This window comes from Xyrauchen texanus, chromosome 2 (assembly GCF_025860055.1).
Source record: "Xyrauchen texanus isolate HMW12.3.18 chromosome 2, RBS_HiC_50CHRs, whole genome shotgun sequence".
Lineage (NCBI taxonomy): Eukaryota > Metazoa > Chordata > Actinopteri > Cypriniformes > Catostomidae > Xyrauchen > Xyrauchen texanus.
In genome coordinates, this window is record NC_068277.1 from 34,483,892 (window position 1) to 34,498,446 (window position 14,555).

The window sequence follows — 14,555 nt, forward strand, 5'->3', positions numbered from 1 at the left end:
ATGTGCGAGATGGCCTCCGTCTGTTTCTTCACCGCAGAGAACTGCTGGGTAAAGTCATCGACGGTGTCGCCGAAGAGGCCGAACTGGGAGACAGGGGCGTTGAGGAAGCGTATTTTGTCGGTCTCACACATCTCGAACAAGTTCAGCCACAGATGACGTTCCAGGACGACGAGAGTGGCCATTGCCTGCCCGAGTGACTGCGCTGTGACCTTTGTGGCTCTGAGGGCGAGGTTGGTCGCTGAGCGCAGTTCCTGCAGCATGTCTTGATCAGTGCTAACAAACACTGCCTCGGTATGATCGCAGCCCAGACACATGAGACAACGCCTGTGGCCGTCTGATACGGAGAGCACTCTAGCGCATCCAGGAACTAAGCATAAAATTAATCCATAAGACTCCAGCGGTTAAATCTATATCCTTAGAAGCAATAGGATGATTAGTTTTTTTCTACTAACAATCTCCCCATTCACATTAATTTGTGTTATGGCGATTCATTTTCTAAGTGCATATCACCACCACCTAATAGGCAGGGAGGAGAATTTATAGTAAAAAGGACTTAAATATTGATTTGTTTCTAAACCGATACTATTATATTGCCTGTGAAAATATAGATTTATCCACTGTATTCATATGTATTACTTTAATGCCCTTACCTTTATGTGCATTTTGGAGGTTCAAAGTTCTGGCCACCATTCACTTGCATTGTATGGACCAAACAAGCTGAGATATTCTTCTAAAAATCTTTGTTTGTGTTCAGCAGAAGAAATAAAGTCATACACATCAGGGATGGTGTGATGTTTGTGTGAACTATCCCTTTAAATGTCTTCTGAAGTCATACGATGGTGAGAAATGTCTTGGGTTACTTAACTGTAACCCCTGTTCCCTGATAAAAGCGGAACGTGATTCTGCGTTGACTTAGCGCTTTGGTAATGTCTTTAGGAGTGACCAGCTGTGAATAAGTGTGCAACACATCAATGAAATTGACTATAATTTATAGCCTCTGACAGTGACATCATCTGGATGCACAGGGGCTATAAATAGATGGGCCACAGGTGCATCGTCAGGTATTTTGTCTGAAGAGCAGTCCTGGGGCATCCTCAGTACAACAATGAAGCGCATCATCTCGTTCCACTTTTATCTGGGAACAGGGGTTACAGTTAAGTAACCCAAGACGTTCCCTGTAAAAAGCTACACTTTGATGCTGCTGTTATTTAGCACTTTGGGAACGAGAATACCCATGCCGTCGCACTGTAGATATCCGGACCCCTTACTGTTGTGTAGTTGTGCTCACAAGAGCGCGAGAGGTCTCAAGTAATTTTTCATATCCATTGTTTCTCACCAAAACCATTTGTATGAATTCAAAAGACTATAGAATATGATGCAAAAGACAGACTGCTTTTATGATACTTTTGTTCCTATTTTAAGCTTTATAGTAAGACATTATCACCTGCGATTGTATTGAAAAGATGGCCCACAATATTCATTAAAACTTCTTTTGTTTTGCATAAGAGAGTAATTTGGGTTTGGAGCAGATGAGGGTGAGTAAATTATGACATACATTTTATATTTGTGTGAATTATTCCTTTATATATTTATATAGTACATACAAAACTGTATCTTATCTGCGAAAATGTAAATGTACTATAAATCAGAAGTAACTTTTTAAGTGTTAAAATACTTTCTCCTATCCCAGCTTAATATGCAGAGACAGCCAAAAGTACGCCATTCATTGGTTAATTTTCTTGAAAACAGTGAATACTGGGTGTTTCTCAATGTCTGTTCTTTTTGTGTTCTTACATTATTGTGGAGTTGTTTGATGTCATCACCCACCTCCAAAAACAAAATAATTAATAAATTGTTAAATCTACACATTGCAGCACATCTCAAAACTTGCATAGATGTGTATTATGTCCTCAAGTCTTCTGAGTAGGTAGTAAAACAAGACTGATTTTCATAAGAACACAAGACAGAGAATGCGTTCTTAGCATTGAAAAACACCTACTGTGTCTCTGTGGTGATATATAAAAACTCTGTTTGTTTTGAGCAACCAGTCTCAAGAGACAATAACATTGACTCAACTTATGGTGTGAGTTGGGGGCAGGACTATCTGTTTGTCTGATCAACGACATAAAAAGGGGGGCATATTCAGAAAGCTTTGAAAACAATGTTTACTTTTGCAATTTTTTTTGGTGGCGCTAGTAGCGCAGAAATTACATTAGCTTATAAGATTTTGATAAGATCTTAGATATTCAAATGTGTACATATTAAACTTGTTTTAATATGTTGACATTGATATGTTGATACATAATGTATGTTTTGTGCTATGACACTGGTTTGTTCAGCCAGGGGACAATGTAGGCATACAATTAGGCTTACGACAGTGTCATGTTTCTCTTCCATCCCCATTTTGTACAATTTACAACTATCACAGTAAAAGCCCTTGACATCACCATGTCACAGTGATGGACCCAGACAGTTCTCACCAACAACTAGAGGGTAAAAGGTCAAATATTCTATTCATTTTTAATTGGCCTTGTAAAATTTCATATTCATATTGTGACAGAATGAAGATGGGATGCTGCCATATTTAATTTGAGTTGATGTCAAAGTGCAACAGAAGTACAATAGTAAAGGGTCACCCACCTACCCCCAACAGCCTCAATACTTACTCAACCCACCCCCACACACACACACACACACACAACACTAGGAGTGGATGCATCTTAACAAATGTTGTGTAATGAAGAAAAATAAAGAAGAACAAGCATTAGTTAATTTTAATTTTTTGGTTGCATTGCTGTTGCTGATTATAATGTAACTCTATTTAGGCTGGGCCAGCAGTCAGTCACTCTAAGGTTCATGGGTGTGTAGGTCTGACAGTGTATAATTTACCATTTGTGTAGTTCAGCGTGTAAAATCAGAGACATAGGCTGTGAAGGCTGTAGGCCCCTGTGGAGCTCCTATTGAAACTCCATGAAAACCCTCTGTGCACAACTATGGTGTGTACTCAACTTGCACACAAGCATTATGACCTGTACATTGGTCACTCCATCCAGTCAAAACAAAAGATCTACCCATTAAATTAACTTTATGTTTCATGGTACAAAGACACAAAAAGGAGAGCTACATATGGTTTAACTTAAACAAACATGCCACATGCTATTGGAGTATATGTGAAAGGAGCAGACAAATGGGACAACAATAAAGATAATACCCATAAATCCAAGTCCAAAGAAATATAAAAAAGATGCCTCATTCACTTTCACTAAAGTGAATGTGCAAGACTAGATTCCCCATCGATTGTGCTGCCAATCTTTTTTTTATAATTACCAGTGTTGGGTGTAATGCAATTACAAATTAAGCAGTTATTGTAATCTTAAAAGTAGTAAAGTCAAAAAGTAGTGTAATGCATTGTTTTAAAATATTGTAATCAGATTACAGTAACAGGCTTTAAATTTATTGAATTATTTTTAAGTGCATTATAGGGTTATGCTTATTTCTAATATATTGTCGATGTAGAATACATGAATTATGGCCCTGTAACGATTCTTTGTGAAGGAGAAATGTGAGGTGCAGATCAGACTTAACAAGGAATTAAAGACATTATTTTGAATTTGTTGAGTAAAAAAGTGTTCTCTTACGAGAGGTTCTCTCGTATTGCGTAAGCTAGCTTACGCTACGGGAAAGATTCATCTTTTCTGAGATACTGAAGCCAAAAAATTATCCTTAATTTTTGTATCCATTGTCAACGCAGTGCGGCAGCTGCAGACCTTGAGCGGGCTAGCTAGCGAGCTCATAGGTTGCTCTGCGGCAACTGCTGCAGCCTATAGACGAGCTTGGGCGAACTCGCATCCAATGAGAGGCGTCCGCGCGCTCACTGCAACAAAGCCCGCCAAAATGGGCGTGACTAGAGTGCATATAAGCGTAGTTCATAGGCTGGAACCCTGATTTTCATCTCTTCAGCGAAGCTCTTCGCATCTCTGAACTGGAAGCCGCGTCGCCGTTTGAGGGGCATCAAGCAAGCGTGGACAGCGCTCGAAGAAGCCGGCCGTCTTCGCCACCTTCAGCCGTCCTGCGAGCTACGCCATCCGGCGACGTATCCTTTTTAAAGCAAGCTAGTTCTTATGAACTTCACAAAAGAGTACGAGCGTCTTTTTAAAGATGTTTCGCTCCACTTGCGCCTCATGCTGCGCCCCTCTCAGCACCGGAGACCTCCACGTCATCTGCGCTCTCTGCCTGGGACTGGGGCATGCAGAGCTCGCCCTCGCTGAAGGCGGATGCGATCTCTGCGAGGAGCTTCCGATGTCGACCCTGCGGGCTCGACTCGAAGCGCTCAGGACCGAAGCCGCAGCGCCGCCTTCCATTCAGCCGCGCAGTAAAAAGCGCCGCTCTCAAAGGCTGCCGGAACCAGTGGTAGAAGCGATTGCCTCGCCGGAGCCCCTCCCTCGAGCATCGCCTTCACCCTCCCCGCCCACTCGGGACGCGCAGTTGCCGCCGAGCGGCTGCTCTGCTGCCATCTCGGACGAAGAAGCGGAGGACAAGGGCTGTTCCATCATGGCTTCGGACAGCGAGGAGTGGTCAGGCTCACACGCCTCCTCCTCGGCCCAGGAATCCAGCAGGACCCGCGCCGGAGTCGAAGGGGAACTAACGCGCCTCCTCACACAGGCCGTCGACCGCCTCGGGCTCGAGTGCTCACCGCCCCCTGAACAGGCTCCCAACAGACTCCACGCCGCACCTTTGCCCGCCCTCCGCGAGATGACAGTCTAAGCTGGTGCTCCCGTCTAAGGCCTGCAGAACTACTTCCGCCTGTGTTGGCCGCGCCTATACCGCCGCCGGCCAAGCCGCATCTGCTCTGCATTCCATGGCCGTCTTACAGACAGAGGCTGTTTCAGATCTGAATCTCTTTCTGCCTCGTCGCGCTAGCTCCTCTGCAGGCCGCCCACGTGACCAGCCTCCTGCACGAGCCTCTTCACAGTGCCCAGCTCAACAAGCCAGACTTCTCAGCGTCGACAGGGCGGCCGCCCTCGATCGCGCTCAGACAGCCGCCCCCCTGCGGGCCTCGGCCTAAGATTGTACTGAAACCGGACCACCGTCAAAGCTTCGCCCCCTGTCAGTCCCCTTCTCTCAGGCTACTGCAGTGGTGGATTCAGCAGCCAACAAGCCGGTGATACTACCCGTTTGGCCTGCACTCAAACGCCGTTTTCACGGCGACCCAAAGAAATCTTGTAAAGAGTAAACATGCCTTATGTGTAGAAAATGTGCCCACAATCCAGTGCTCACCCCTACACACAAGCATTACACATCCCGTGTCCCTATCAGAGCACACTCACATAAGCGGTTACGACCCGCTCGAGTGTTAAGAGTTAATAAACGCACCCACGAGCCCGTGCGCGCGCCCCTCCTCTGCCCGCTCTGTCACACGGCCAGCTGTATGTAAGTCCCGTACGCCCCTTGTCAGTCCCCTTCTCTCAGGCTACTGCAGTGGTGGATTCAGCAGCCAACAAGCCGGTGATATTACCCGCTTGCCTGCACTCAAACGCCGTTTCCACGGCGGCCCAAAATAAAGCCTTATGTGTAGAAAATGTGCCCAAGATTCAGTGTTCACCCCTACACACAAGCATTACACGTCCCGTGTCCCTATCAGAGCACACTCACATAAAGCGGTTACGACCCGCTCGAGTGTTAGGGTTAATAAACGCACCCACGAATCCGTGCGCGCGCCCATTCTCTGGCCGCTCTGTCTCACGACCAGCCTTATGTGTAGAAAATGTGCCCACGATCTAGTGTTCAGCTCTACACACAAGCATTACACGTTCCGTGTCCCCATCAGAGCACACTCAAAAGCGGTTACGAACCACTCGAGTGTTAGAGTCAATAAATGCGCTCACGAATACGTGCGCGCGCCCATTCTCTGCCCGCTCTGTCACACGGCCAGCAAACACTTCTCTGTATGTAAGTCCCGTGCCCGTGGCTATGCTTGCGCATCACTTAACAGACGTGACTCTTTCCCCATTCACCTCAATCGGAAGTCACTCACAGAACAGCCTGTCCATGCTGTCTGCGAGCAGTCCAGCATAAGCACAGTAAGCGCTCACACATTCTGTTCAGCTGCTGTGTGCGGCAATCAGAGCGATTTGGCCATTCACCCTCTAACATTGCGCTCGAAGCGTGGGAAGATATTCCAGGAATATCCGAATGGGTATTAAGCACAATAAAACAGGGCTATTTGCTACAGTTCGATCGCCGTCCTCCTTGCTTCAGAGCCGGCTGGAAACTACTTTGAACACGGAAGCAGCGTGCATGCTTCGTTCAGAAATAGCAAACCTTCTGTGCAAAAGGGCCATAGAGAGTGCCGCCTCCCTGAGCGAGTCGGGGTTTTACAGCCGTTATTTTCTTGTCCCCAAGAAAGACGGCGGCCTCAGACCAATATTAGATCTCAGGGTTTTGAACAAAGCGCTTGCAAAAGACCGTTCAAAATGCTTACAACCAGCAAACTCCTCGCGCATGTGCGCCAGGGGACTGGTTTATTTCTCTCGATCTGAAAAATGCATACTTTCAGATTCAGATAAATCCACGTCACAGGCCATTCGTGAGATTCGCCTTCGACGGCCAGGTTTATCAATACACCGTCCTTCCGTTCGGCCTGTCCTTAGCACCCCGTACTTTCACGAAGTGCATGGACGCGGCGCTCGCACCCCTGCGGAGTCAGGGTTTGCGAATTCTGAACTATTTGGACGATTGGCTGATTTTGGCACAATCACATACGGAGCTTCTGTCTCACAGTACAGTTCTCCTCAGTCATCTGAACAGTTTGGGCCTTGCAGTCAATTGGACCAAGAGCTCACTACAGCCCAGTCAGGCAATTTCCTTCCTTGGAATAGAACTAGACTCAGTGGCAATGACGGCTCGCTTATCTACACAGCTGCGCCGTGTGCAGCGACTAGCTGCGTCATTTCAGATGAACAGCCTCACACCTCTGAAGAAATTTCAGAGAGTGCTAGGCTACATGGCCTCAGCCGCAGCAGTACTTCAGCTGGGTTTACTGCACATCGCCCGCTTCAGCATTGGCTAAACACCCGGCGTCTCGCCGGGCTTGGGCCACAGGCCGCCAGCCCATCAAGGTGACTCAGACCTGTATTTCAGCTCTGCAGCCCTGGACAGTGGCCGAATGGTATCAGCGGGGAGTGACAATGGGAGCTTTATCTTGCCGAAAAGTCATCTCGACAGACGCGTCCAACACGGGTTGGGGCGCGGTCTGCGAGGGCTCTCCGGTTTTCGGCCTATGGTCAGTTCAGGAAAAGCTCCTTCACATAAATTGTCTGGAAATGATAGCGGTCGAGTACGCGCTCGTGCGCTTTCTCCCGGTCATTCAGGGTCACCACGTCCTGGTCCATTCGGACAACAGATCTGTGGTATCCTACCTAAACCGTTAGGGCGGTGTCAGATCCAGGAACCTCTTCCATCTGACGAAACGCATACTGAGTTGGTCCCAGTGCCACCTGCGCTCGCTGAGGGCGACGCACGTGCCAGGCCACCTGAACGACGGCCCGGACAGACTGTCCAGAGACAATATTCCCCCAGGGGAATGGTCCCTGCACGCTCAAACAGTCCAGACGTTATGGCACCTATTCGGCAGAGCGGAGATAGACCTCTTTGCGTCCAAAGAGAACTCTCACTGCCCAATATTTTTCTCGAAAAGCGAGGACGTGCTGGCCCAGGACTGGCCCAGACGCCTGCTTTACGCCTTCCCTCCCGTCTCGCTATTGCCACAGGTAATGCAGAGGATCAGGGAAACGCGTCACTCGGTGCTCCTCATAGCCCCGCGTTGGGAGAATCAGACATGGTTCCCGGAGCTTACGCAGCTGTCACTGACAGCGCCGTGGCCCATCCCAGTGAGAGCAGATTTCCTTTCTTAAGCTCGCGGCACAATTTGGCATCCCCACCCAGAGCGCTGGGCGCTGCATGCGTGGGTGATCAACGACTACCCGTCGCTCTGCCAGAAGGAGTAATAAACACCATCATACACGCTAGAGCCCCTTCCACGAGAAGACTCTATGCGTCAAAATGGTCTGTGTTCTCAAAATGGTGCACCGACCGAGACCTGGACCCGCGGACATGTGGGGTGTCGTTGCTGCTCGTATTTCTACAAGAGCTGCTGGATAAGGGCAGATCCCCATCCACGCTCAAAGTGTATGTGGCGGCCGTTGTGGCGTTCGCTGAACCCCTGCACAGCCAGTCATGAGGTAAAAACGAGCTGGTCATCCGCTTCCTCAGGGGAGCTAGAAGGATGAACCCCCCTGCGCCCCCCATCGGTTCCTATCTGGGATCTTTCTATAGTTCTCGAAACTATGAAAGCCCCCCCTTTCGAACCACTTCAATCCGTGGATTTGAAATACCTTTCACTCAAAACCGTTTTTCTGACTGCCCTGTCATCAGTCAAACGTGTGGGAGACCTTCACGCACTGTCTGTCAGCGCTGCGTGTCTTGAGTTTGGACCAAGTGACTGCAAGGTCATTTTAAAGCCTAGACACAGCTATGTTCCCAAGGTGATCGGTACTCCTTTCAGAGCACAGGTCATTTCCCTATCGGCGCTGCCAGCACCCGTTAGCGAACGCGACGCCAATCTCCTTTGCCCGGTCAGAGCACTGAGATTGTATACTGCGCGCTCCGCCGCTTTCAGACGCTCTGAGCAGCTTTTCGTTTCGTTCGGAGGGCGCACCAAAGGTCTCGCCGCCTCGAAACAGACACTATCTAGATGGATAGTGGACGCTATTGCTGCTACATACGCATCAAAAGACCTGCCATGCCCGTTGGGCATTAGGGCTCACTCCACTAGAGGCATGGCATCCTCATGGGCATGGTCCAGCGGGATTTCCATTCACGACATATGTGTGGCAGCGGGATGGACTTCCCCCTCCACCTTTGTCAGATTTTACAATATGGAAGTGCCCGCTCTGCAGGCAAAACTGTTAGCGGTTTAATACGCTACAGCTCCCCTGGTGAGCTGCACTGATGGGACACATTCCACACAGACCGGCACCGCCGCTCTGTCGTTCCCTTCCCACTATGTGCTTATGTATTACACAATCAATGACCCGCATTCTTGCCGGCCAAATATTATTTCCCCACTCATAAGGGCTCCCACGGGTCCCCCCTTAATTCCCTGGGGCTCATACAGTGGATGCTTGGCACGCACGGCGTTGACAATGGGTTCCCGTAGCGTAAGCTTGCTTACCTAACGTAACCTCAGTTCTCTCTAGATGAGGGAACGAGTATTGCGTAGCCGGCCGTGCTCGCGCCACGAGTGACTTTTCGCTTCAGTCAATGAAAACCAGGGTTCCAGCCTACGAACTACGCTTATATGCACTCTAGTCACGCCCATTTTGGCGGGCTTTGTTGCAGTGAGCGCGCGGACGCCTCTCATTGGATGCGAGTTCGCCCAAGCTCGTCTATAGGCTGCAGCAGTTGCCGCAGAGCAACCTATGAGCTCGCTAGCTAGCCCGCTCAAGGTCTGCAGCTGCCGCACTGCGTTGACAATGGATACAAAAATTAAGGATAATTTTTTGGCTTCAATATCTCAGAAAAGATTAATCTTTCCCGTAGCTAGCTTACGCAATACTCGTTCCCTCATCTAGAGAGAACCGAGGTTACGTTAGGTAACCGATACGTTTTAGAAAGTAAAGTAATTAGCAATGTGATTACGTTTTCAATGAAGTAATTGTTTAGATAAATTATTAGTAATTTGTTGTGGATTACTTTTTTTAAGTAATTTACCCAACACTGATAATTACACAAAGGCAATTTCATTAGGTATCAAGTATTAGGCTGGATGTGAACCAGTGGTGCCTGCAGCTGTACGGCCGTACGCACTGTGCATACTATGAGCGCTCCGACTGAGCTGAGAAATATACTCTTATAATATTTCACCAATCATAAAATGTGTCCCATATTTCTGTTGGCTGTTTAAAAAACTAGCAATGCGCAAAGTGTGAATGAATAATTATTTTGAGTCGGTTCTTTTCAGTGAATTGGCCAAACAGGCTTGCAAAACGGTCTGAATCAATTCGTGATTCAGTACATTTAGATCAGAGCGCTCTATCACTGAATCATTAAAACAGTATCGGATATTACGAATATAGCGCTGGATCCAGTGTAAATTTACCTACAGTCAACTGAAACAAAAGGCTGTCTTTTTGAGAGGTAACTTTTGCAAGTGCTGTGTCATGTGAACAAGGGGCTGTTCAAACTGAACATGTTTTTGCATCTGCTCGTCTTGTTTGCGCAAGTCTGTTCTGTTTTCCCATTGTTTAAACACTTACTGGATGAATGTCTTTGACATTTGCACCACATCTCACTTTTTCTTCAGCGTCTTGCACTGAACCGGCACTTTTTAAACATCATGACAAGTTAAAAAGAACTTCACATTTTCAAAATATATGTTGAGACACCTGCGCTCTGTTTCATTCTTTGCACTACATCTAGATTGTTTTTAGCGTATTTGTCACAAAGTTTCAACAATCTGAAAAAGTTCCAGCTGCATAGAGGAGACTGTTGCATTGTTTCATATTATTCCAGATTGTTCTGCACCAAGTGGAGTTTCTGCAAATAAATGATAAGGTAATGCTTTTTTCCCCTTTCTGCTCTTGTGTACTAAGGGGCTGCCATGCCTTGTTAACTCTTACCAGCCAGAGCTATCAAATTTGGGAACAATTATTTCTATGGTTCCTGTCTCAATATATTTGCCGTCCAATCAACAATTTTATTTCTGAAAACTGCCAGATACTCATGACAATAAAAGCTAAAATCACATATGATTGTTTAGGGATAACTGGGCGAGAATAATAAATGTATCGTCATCATCGTCATCCTCCATTTGCCTGGGGGGAGCCAGAGAGGATGACCTGGTAGATTACCTCAAGTGTTGGATTTACTGCTTCAAATTGAAAACTGTTAAAAAGTTGTTTAACATGTGTTGTCAAGATTATCAATTGAAAGTCAAATTGTTTTAGGTTTGTACATGTAAAGCTAGTTATTTTTGGAAAATAATTTACATGATCATCATCGTTCATCAGACAGCAAGCTAGCCTCTATTTTTAAGCAAATTTATGTGAAACTTGCTAAATAAACATTAGTAAGCAATACTATGTACATATTCAGCTAAATATCAATATTTTTTGGCCAATTTTGTCACTTTCTGGATGATAGTCAAACCTTTTTGTTTGCAAAGCATTTATTTGTAGCTAGTTTTTTTCATTGGTTTATCACACCCAGGTTGTGCCCCCCTAGCAGACATCTGTAGAGCAGCAGGGTGGGCAACACCCAATACCTTCGCGAGATTCTACAATCTTCGGGGTGAGTCGGTATCGTCTCGTGTTTTCTCAGGTCCGAGCCCATAGAACTCGGTAACACGCTGACGAACTGGCCGGGTGAATCGCTTGTGCCTAGCGCCCTTTCCCTCAGCCGAGGTAAAATAGTGTGCCTTCTTTCCCAGGAGATCCCACCTCTCGGATCCCTGGTTGATTCCTCCTTAGCCCTCATGGGTCCGCAGTTCAGCGGAGGAACTCGCTGACCCAATCCACTACGGGTACTTAATCTACCCTGTACTGGAATAGGTGCTCCACAGGTTAAAGGCCTCCTACGCGGACTCCCCCTGTGTGTAATCTCTGCGGTACTGTCCCCTCATGAGTGGACCCTCGTGTCTCCCTTAGGCAGTTCCAGCTGCCTCGGTCACCGCGCTGTAGCAACTCCCCCCTCTACGAGGTTGGATCTACCACCGCGTCAACTTTCCCACATAGGACTTAAGCGGCCATGTGATGTATTCGCCACCTTTACCTCCCCTGCAGGGTAGGTGTGGTCTCCGCAGGGTCTTCTCTCCCTGAAAGAATAGGAAATTCCCTTAATGCATGTAAGGGCCCGGCCGTGATTGCTCTATGCGAGAAACATAGAGAGAAAAGAGGCCCAGCCAGGCTTGGCACGTTCCCAGGTTGGCGAGCATTACCTTGTTCCCCTCATTAGGGTAACCAGAAGGATTATGATGACTTTAATGGGGCATTGGGGAAGGGTATGTGCAGCCTGATACAGCTGGTCGCGTTTGCACGTAAAGATTACCTGCCCACTTCTGTTTCATCAGTTCACGTAAACGGCTCAGCGCATGGCATGATTAAAGTGGGACCCTTAGTGTCGCTTCTCCGCCACAACGTGGAGAGAGAGCGACAGAAGGGGAACGTCTAGGTTACGTATGTAACCTCCGTTCCCCGTTGGAGGGAACGAGACGTTGTGTCGCTGAGCCGAGCTGACCATTTCCGGCTCCTCAGAAAAATCCTGAATGAACTCCCGTATTTGCCCCGCTTAAATACCTGTATGTCCGGGGGCGGGGTATGCAAAAACTGTCTGCCAACTCCTCATTGGCCTTTTTTCATAAGTCAGAGGCATATTTTGGCGCTCAAGAGAGACCCCTAGTGTCGCTTCTCCAACACAATGTCTCATTCCCTCCATCGATGAACGGAGGTTACATACGTAACCTAGACGTTTCATTACTGTTCAGAATGTTTCCTATATGCTTACATAAAATCCAGCTATACTAGAAGAAGGAACTAGGAGAAGAAATTAAATAGTATGCGATTTCGTGTCGAGTTCAGGCTTCAAATCTGACGGTATTGTTCGGGCTGGGTAGGCTTTCCCGACCACATGGTCGTGGGTTCAGGTTTTAAGACCTGTGAAGACCTCTAGGATGATTTCTGTGCATACACTCAGAATAAATCCTGCAGGCGCCCAACTACAGAGTGATCAGGGCCTTCAGTTCCCACCAAATACCACCCACCTTAAGGTCTCTCCACCATAAAAGAGCAAAGAATAATATAACTGGTATGTGTGTGTGTGTGTGTGTGTGTGTGTGTGTGTGTGTGTGTGTGTGTGTGTGTGTGTGTGTGTAATATACAAAACTAACCACAAAACAGGTACAGTTAGGGAAAAACAGTGCTAATATTAATGGAAGTTAAAGGATAAATATCAGTGAACATGACTGGAGGGTAATGGAATACATGTACCAGTGTTCCACATTTAAAATACAAAATATGAGTAACTGTATTCCATTACAAATAGTTATAATCTAATCATTTTTATAATCAGATTATATTAAAAAAGATTTAAATTACTGAATGTAATACTTTGAATTTAATTTATTTCATTTCATATTTAGTCATTCTACTATAAGGCAATTCAGTTTAGGCAGTGTTGTCATATGCCACTTTGCGATAGGAACAGTTGGAAATTTAATTTGTTATTCATTATAAAAAGTATGAAAGTCTGATACATGAACAGATTGTTTGTTTGAGTTTGATATTTTCTTAATTAATTGGTAGGTCTGATTCACAAAACCAGTATGAACGATTTGTTCACAAATTGTACTGATCCGATTCTTTAGTTCAACTCTCTGACTCAAAGATCCAGTCATACTGGGTAACGTTATATGATTATGATAAGATTTTCAGAGAAGAATAACAACTTTGTTTCTTACATAGCTATTGTATTTTTTTCTGGAGACTTAAACAGTTGAATGAACTACTTTTATGATAGTAGTTGTTCTCCAATCTTTTTAACTGCAAGAAAAAACAATGATGTAAACAAAGCATTTACATTATTTTGCTTTATTGAATAACTGAATGTTACATTTTACAGAATAAATTCTGTTGTGGAATACATTTAAAATGTATTCCTTCTAACCCTGCCATTAAGACGGCCTGCCATTCTTTTTCTATTTTATTTTATTTTTATTTTCTTTGCACTTAAATATGAAATACTTATTGGGTTTAAACAGTATCAAAACTAATATCTTCCCTATACCTTATTTTTTTTTTTCCAATTTAACATACATTTGAATATGCACATTCAAATATGAATACTGTATGTATTAATCAAGTTTCATGACATATCTGTCACATTAACTGATGCATTATGGAGTATAAAGTTTATTAGATTTATCAAGAATCAAGTGTATCTAATTAAAGTCTAATAAATACTGTACATCTGAATTCATCTAAATATTGCACTGTACATCTTTGGCTTATTCTATAAGCGCTTCTGTACTGTTCCTCTTAATTATAGCCCCTCAGGGAGTTATTTCTACCCCCTAAGCTGGCCGGCAGGGGAACCCCACCCGGTGTTGCAGAGGTCTGGGGGAACGAGACATGCGTCATGCCCTGTGTGTCCAGGACCGAGGCTCAGCGAGAGAGACACATATCCTCTATACAGACAATAGAGCTGGAACACTATCAGGGGTACTCACAGCAGGACTATACACTGTGTTTTTGTGTGTACACATGAAATTCGCTTTGATTTGCAGTAGAATAATATAACTGGTATGTGTGTGTGTGTGTGTGTGTGTGTGTGTGTGTGTGTGTTTACTTGCACTTGTGTAACAAGCGTGTGTGTATGTGCTTTGGAAATCTAGTGGGCAGGAAACCCTAATATTGAACCCACTTCCCCCTGCTTGCACTGACAGGATACACAGTCTGCCAAGCCCTCACAGTAGGTGAGCTACCATTATGCTAAAGCTAGGA